Source organism: Aquarana catesbeiana, linkage group LG02 (genome assembly GCF_042186555.1).
Source record: "Aquarana catesbeiana isolate 2022-GZ linkage group LG02, ASM4218655v1, whole genome shotgun sequence".
NCBI classification, from domain to species: domain Eukaryota; kingdom Metazoa; phylum Chordata; class Amphibia; order Anura; family Ranidae; genus Aquarana; species Aquarana catesbeiana.
In genome coordinates, this window is record NC_133325.1 from 78,211,322 (window position 1) to 78,217,687 (window position 6,366).

Here is a 6,366-nt window from a genome sequence, read left to right on the forward strand (position 1 = left end):
GTGAAAACCAAACCGTAAATAAAATAAGCCTTTGGAGTCTGTGGAAAGCATAATGCCAGACTTGGTGTCAGGAAATGCATAATAACAATCCTCAATACGTCAAATAACATAATACAAGCCTCAAATGTTTGGTAAGACTTGTTCATTGAAGCCTGAAATTGCAAAATTTCAGGCTGAAGCAAAGTAATCCTAGCTCTCCTATCCTATCCTATTATGAACAGCAGAGAAATGTCTGCCGCCACCAATGACTGCTGTAACTGGCTTCAAGCTATTCTGTTGTTCAAAACAAAGAGTTAGGCCCCTTTCACACTTCTATGCCCTGAATGTCACACGACTTTGACACGACTTGAAGCAATGCCTGTGTAATCTTGAGGTCTATGGACCTCAAGTCGCATCAAAGTCGGACCAAAGTAGTGCAGGGACTACTTTGAAGTCGCTGCGACTTAAAGTTGCACAGATATGAACAGTACTCATTGGAAATCATAGAGAAATCATAGAGTATGACTTGTCATGCCACTTTGCAGTCCCAAGTCACAGGAAAAGTCACACAAGTTTGAAAGGGGCCTTCATTCTGTTTTTCCTTTCTTTACGCTGTTTTTTAGAAGTCTTTTTCTTCTCATATAAGCCATGCCTGGCAAGTCTGTGTTTGGGTTCCTTTTTCTTTGCATAGTCCAGGGAATCGTAGATTATGCCAAAACCAGTAGTTTTGCCACCTCCAAAGTGAGTCCTAAAGCCAAATACAAAGATCACATCTGGGGTAGTCTTGTACATTTTGGCCAGCTTCTCCCTGATTTCAGTCTTTGGGACAGTGGCTTTTCCAGTATGAAGGACATCTATGACCATCTGCTTCCTCTGAAGCAGTCTGTTGGTCATAAACTTCCTAGTTCTAATAGTGACACTGTCGTTCATCTTGCCACCATCTCTCTCAGGGGCAAAGGAAAGAAAGCCCTGTGACACCTTTATAAGAAATTCCCATAATCACCAAGAAAGTTAGTCACAGACAGCAATTAAAAACTGCCTGGTTTTCTAATCCTCCCTACATAGATGGCAATAAAACCTGGCTTTACCATTTTTTTACTGGAGTCCAAATTTTTGTCCAAATGTTAGAGTGACTTTCCAAGCTCAACATCCCTTTCATGATGGAGAGTGTACTGGACAACATAGCCAGCAATGGCCAATTCAAACAAGGGAGAGAGGGAAGCACCTGCTAAATGTAGCATAAGGACTGTTTATTAAAAAACACAAAATTGGCTACTCATATTTAGTAACATAGTAGGTGAGGTTGAAAAAAGACACAAGTCCATTAAGTCCAACCTATGTGTGTAATTATATGTCAGTATTACATTGTATATCCCTGTATGTTGCGGTCATTCAGGTGCTTATCTAATAGTTTTTTATATTGTTAACCACCTAACGCCCACCTGCATTGTACTGCGGGCGAGCGGCCACTGTAGGCCACTGTAGGCTTTCTAATACCTCTCCACTCTATCCAAAACTAAAAACATGTTTTGCCTTTACTTATACTTTAATAGCTTCTCCAGTTTCAGGTAAATCACCCTTTTTTTAAAAATGATGTATCAAGAGGCTATGGATGTATGCATGTATGTGTACTGTATATTTGCATATATACGTAATTATATGTGTAGATGTTTTTTTCATTAGAATATTTTATCAAAAGAAGCACAGTGGTTAAGTGATTAGCACTTCCGCCTAGCAGTACTAGAGTCATCAGTTTGAATCCCAACCACAGCGCTACCTGTACGAAGTTTGCATGTTCTCCCTGTGCCTGTGTGGGTTTCCTTTGGGTGTACTGGTTTCCTCCCACACTCCAAAGACATGCTGGTAGGTAAACTGGTCCTAGTTTGTGATTTAAGAATCCTTATTTTGTAAGTTCCTTGAGGGCAGGGACTGATGTGGATATGTGAAATGCTGTGTAAATTGATGGTGCTTTACTAATACAAATTTAATGAAACTAAATAACTAGATTAAAGTGGTGTTCTAGCCGAAATTATACTTTTTAAATAAAAATACCCCTATAATACACAAGCTTAATGTATTCTAGTAGAGTTAGTCTGTAAACTAAGGTCTATTTAGTTTATAGCAGTAGTTTGTTATTTTATAAACTTACAGCAGGCTGTGACCATCTTAAGTGTGGGCATCTGAAGCCAGACTGTATTTCTTCCTGGATCTCATCCTTGCAGATCTTGCACATGCTCAGTACAGCACAAGCAGTGTAATAGGTTTCAGGTCAGGTTTCCATAGCAACGGCAGTGTCAGAGGAAGTTGCCGCCTCTTCCCAGAAGGCATTGCAAACAGGAAATGATGCGATGGGCCACGGCCAGGGAGGAGGAAGTGAAAAATGAATACAGCAGATATACAGTAGGTGCTGAGAAAAAAATGTAAAAATATCCAATTCGTTTACAGTGCACAGTTTATTGAGGGATGCTGAAGAGTTGTAAAAGTGGGTGGAACTCCACTTTAAGACCCCAAAGGCCGGTCACAAAAATGGAGATGCTACGTAAATAAGGTCTAACGGTTCATATGAAAAACCATATATCAAGCATAAGTATCTAGCATCAAAAGAGTTGGATAAAGAACTATAAGGTAGCAGCAGACCACAAGTGGGCAAAAGGTGCCTTCCACCTAAATCAATACAGCAAAACATAAAATGTGTGCTCTGGCGCCCCCAGTGATGCACCTCCATCCCTAATATATATCCATAAATACACAAGTCTGCCCTGGGACTTCAAATGAGGTGCAGCACACACAACCATTATATACATGGTAAACATGGTTCACAGTTTATTGATAAATAAAAATCTCATCACATAGAGTGTAAATAGTGGAATATCAATATATATCACAATGGATAATATATATATATATATACATATATATATATATATATATATATATATATATATATATATATATATATATATATATGTATTGGTATGGAATTACTACAAATTGGCGTTATATTCAACTATTTGCACTCTATGTGATTTTTATTCATTTATCAATAAATTGTGAACCATGTTTACCATGGGCATACTCATGTTTTATGTTATGGACTACTGCCAGAGACTCAATTATAATATATTATATGTTCATGCCGACAGCTAGATTGGATTGTGCACCTGCTTTTTCTTTTTATCGACTCTTTTTATCGACTAGCGACTCGCGCATACGCAGTAGGAAATGAGCAGTGAAGTCGCAAGGCTCCACTGCCGGTTACCCTTAGTTAGAATGGCGGTGCCTGCACTCGATCCGATGGATGGATCGGTCTCGGGGGGCCGACATCACGGCTCCCTGGACAGGTAAGTGTTCTTATTAAAAGTCAGCAGCTACAGTGTTTGTAGCTGTTGATTTAAAAAAAAAAACATTTTTTGCAGGTGGAACACCGCTTTAACGTAGCATGTCAAGTAGGCAGGTGGCTTTGCTTGTCAAACTCTGATATTCAGGTTAATATGGACACGCCCCAAAAGTGAGCCAGACGTTTGGCTTGTGGTTGCAGAGCATTAGGCCCATTGCAAATTGCTGATTGGAAAAATAAAAAAATAAAAAATATTCACAAGGCAGCAGTATCGCCTCCTAAATGCCTGACAGTGGATGCTTGGCCGCACACTATAAAGTAATCGACTGTGGATCGCTTTTCAGAGAATGGGCTAGTGAAAACCAAACCGTAAATAAAATAAGCCTTTGGAGTCTGTGGAAAGCATAATGCCAGTCTTGGTGTCAGGAAATGCATAATAACAATCCTCAATACGTCAAATAACATAATACAAGCCTCAAATGTTTGGTAAGACTTGTTCATTGAAGCCTGAAATTGCAAACATTTCAGGCTGAAGCAAAGTAATCCTAGCTCTCCTATCCTATCCTATTATGAACAGCAGAGAAATGTCTGCCGCCACCAATGACTGCTGTAACTGGCTTCAAGCTATTCTGTTGTTCAAAACAAAGAGTTAGGCCCCTTTCACACTTCTATGCCCTGAATGTCACACGACTTTGACACGACTTGAAGCAATGCCTGTGTAATCTTGAGGTCTATGGACCTCAAGTCGCATCAAAGTCGGACCAAAGTAGTGCAGGGACTACTATGAAGTCGCTGCGACTTAAAGTTGCACAGATATGAACAGTACTCATTGGAAATCATAGAGAAATCATAGAGTATGACTTGTCATGCCACTTTGCAGTCCCAAGTCACAGGACAAGTCGCACAAGTTTGAAAGGGGCCTTAAAAAAAATTATGCATGTAGCACTTACCCCCGAAGGAGCTGCTGATAAATATCGAGCTGTTACCGTCACCTCTTTACCTGTAGTTTCGCCAATACCAGAGCTTAGAGTCCATGTTGAGCTTTGTATCTGACAATGTAGGCACCAGTCACTTTAGTACTGTTCCAATGCTTTAATGGGAAATAACTGTAAGAAGTAGCAGGAAAGAGGTAGAAGAGGAGTTGCAGGAAAGTTCAAATACCTTTTCTTTAAATCACTGAGGAATTGAAATCTCGGGGACGAATATACCTTCAGTCCAAGATTAAATCTTTGCCCACCCGGATAGGTCTCTCTCACTGACCTAGCAGCCAGAGCGTAGCACGAACAAAAAAGTCTTTGCCACAGACTTGAGAAGAACAATATAACTGTATGATCCTCTGCCACAGGACGTAGTAGTTTTAGATGAACAGCAACACAGTACCAGAACCTTTAAGCCGACCCGGCAGTACTTGTGCGGTAGATTAGATTAAGATGCATCCTCCAATTGAGTCACCAGGCCCCTCTTCAGACACCAGCATTCCGCACGGTCCTTTCCAAGATGGATCCTCCCCTGGGTCTTCTCAATTGCTTGGCTTCTTCCTGCAGGACAGACCGCACAGGACCCTCTCTGTAGTAGTAGGCCCCAGATTGCTTCTGGGCCTACTTGCATGGCTGCAGCAATGCAGCCCTCCGGCCTGGAGGGCCACAAGGTAGAATTCCCCCTAGCACATGGCATCTGTCCCTTAAATACTCTCTCCCAGAATTCATAGCAGTGGACCACCTCTGCCGAGTTACCTCTGGGAAAGAAGACCACTCAATACACAATACAGCTTGTTGCTTTTCAACATTGACCTATGGTGACAACGACACCTACAGGCGACAGTGTGGAACTGCACGCAACACAGCCAATGCTGGAACAGAGGCTAATTTAACACAGATTAAATCTGAACTATGTACAGAACAAATGACCCACTAAATTTACATATAAGCGCCTGATCAAAAATCTGTCAGTGCTACATGCACATCTTTCCAGTGGTTGGTAAGTCCTAACCTTGCCCTCTTTAAAAGCTGCAGTTTCTGGTAGAAACACTTCTAGGAGTGCTGGATTCAGACATGGTCCCCTTTTGCATCTGCAGTGGTGACATAAAGGCCAGCGAGAGGAACAATGCACAGCATTGGGGGGGCGCTAAGAATACAGAATGCACAGAAGCATGTTAGACGCTGAAACTTTGCTGAAAGCAAAACTTGTTTTTTTTTTTTACGCGCAGCAAGATTGTTGTACCTCTGAAAAGTGATCTGCATTCGGATTTTGCCATGTCACAGTGCAAATATTTATACCCCCCCGTTTGCTGCCTTTTCAGAGGGACCATTGGGGGGGGGTGTCAGGGTAATGGTAAGTAGGAAACATGACTCAGCCGCATGTTTTTACCATCTCCAATTGCAGGTATAAACTACGCTTTCAAAGGCTTTTTAAAACATTTTTGCTGTATTTTACACATACAGGCAGTCCCTGGGTTACAAACAAGATAGGTTCGGTAGGTTTGTTTCTTAAAGAGGAGCTCCAGGCTCCTTCAGAAAAAAATTAAAGTCATTAGCTACAAATACTTGTACCTGCTGACTTTTAACATAAGGACACTTACCTTGCGGCTTCTCAGTTTGTTTCCTACTGCGCATGCGTGAGTAGCCATGCACTTTCTGAATGTGTGTGTCCCAGAAGGCAGCAGAGGGGGGGGTTGGCAGAAATGTCATAGATCGATAGATCGGCGATATTACCGGGAAGTGGGAGCGGGTACCAAAACCAGGTACCCGCCCGCCCCCCAAAAAGTGCCAAATGTGACAGTCGAGGGGGAGGGTGCAAGCAAGCAGAGCTTCCCCTTTTGGGTGGAGCTCCGCTTTAAGTTGAATGTGTATGTAAGTTTATAAGTGTAACTCCAGCCAAAAAAAATATTTTTCATTTTTTTGGATAGCATAGGGAAGGGTCAACACCCCTGTAATGTTTGTTTTGCTGTCTGTGCCTCTGTTCAGAAGATTTCCCCCCTGACCATTGGAGTTTGAATATTTTGGGTTGGCGATAAAGCTTTAGTGGAGACACCTGCCTTGAAGCACCTTCCT

General features: G+C 41.8%; 1 pseudogene; it reads right to left on the reverse strand.

Moving 5' to 3' along the window:
• Nucleotides 1-543: 543 nt before the first annotated feature.
• LOC141126539 (small ribosomal subunit protein eS24 pseudogene) lies at nt 544-909 on the reverse strand (annotated as a pseudogene).
• Between the last annotated feature and the right edge of the window lie 5,457 nt (nt 910-6,366).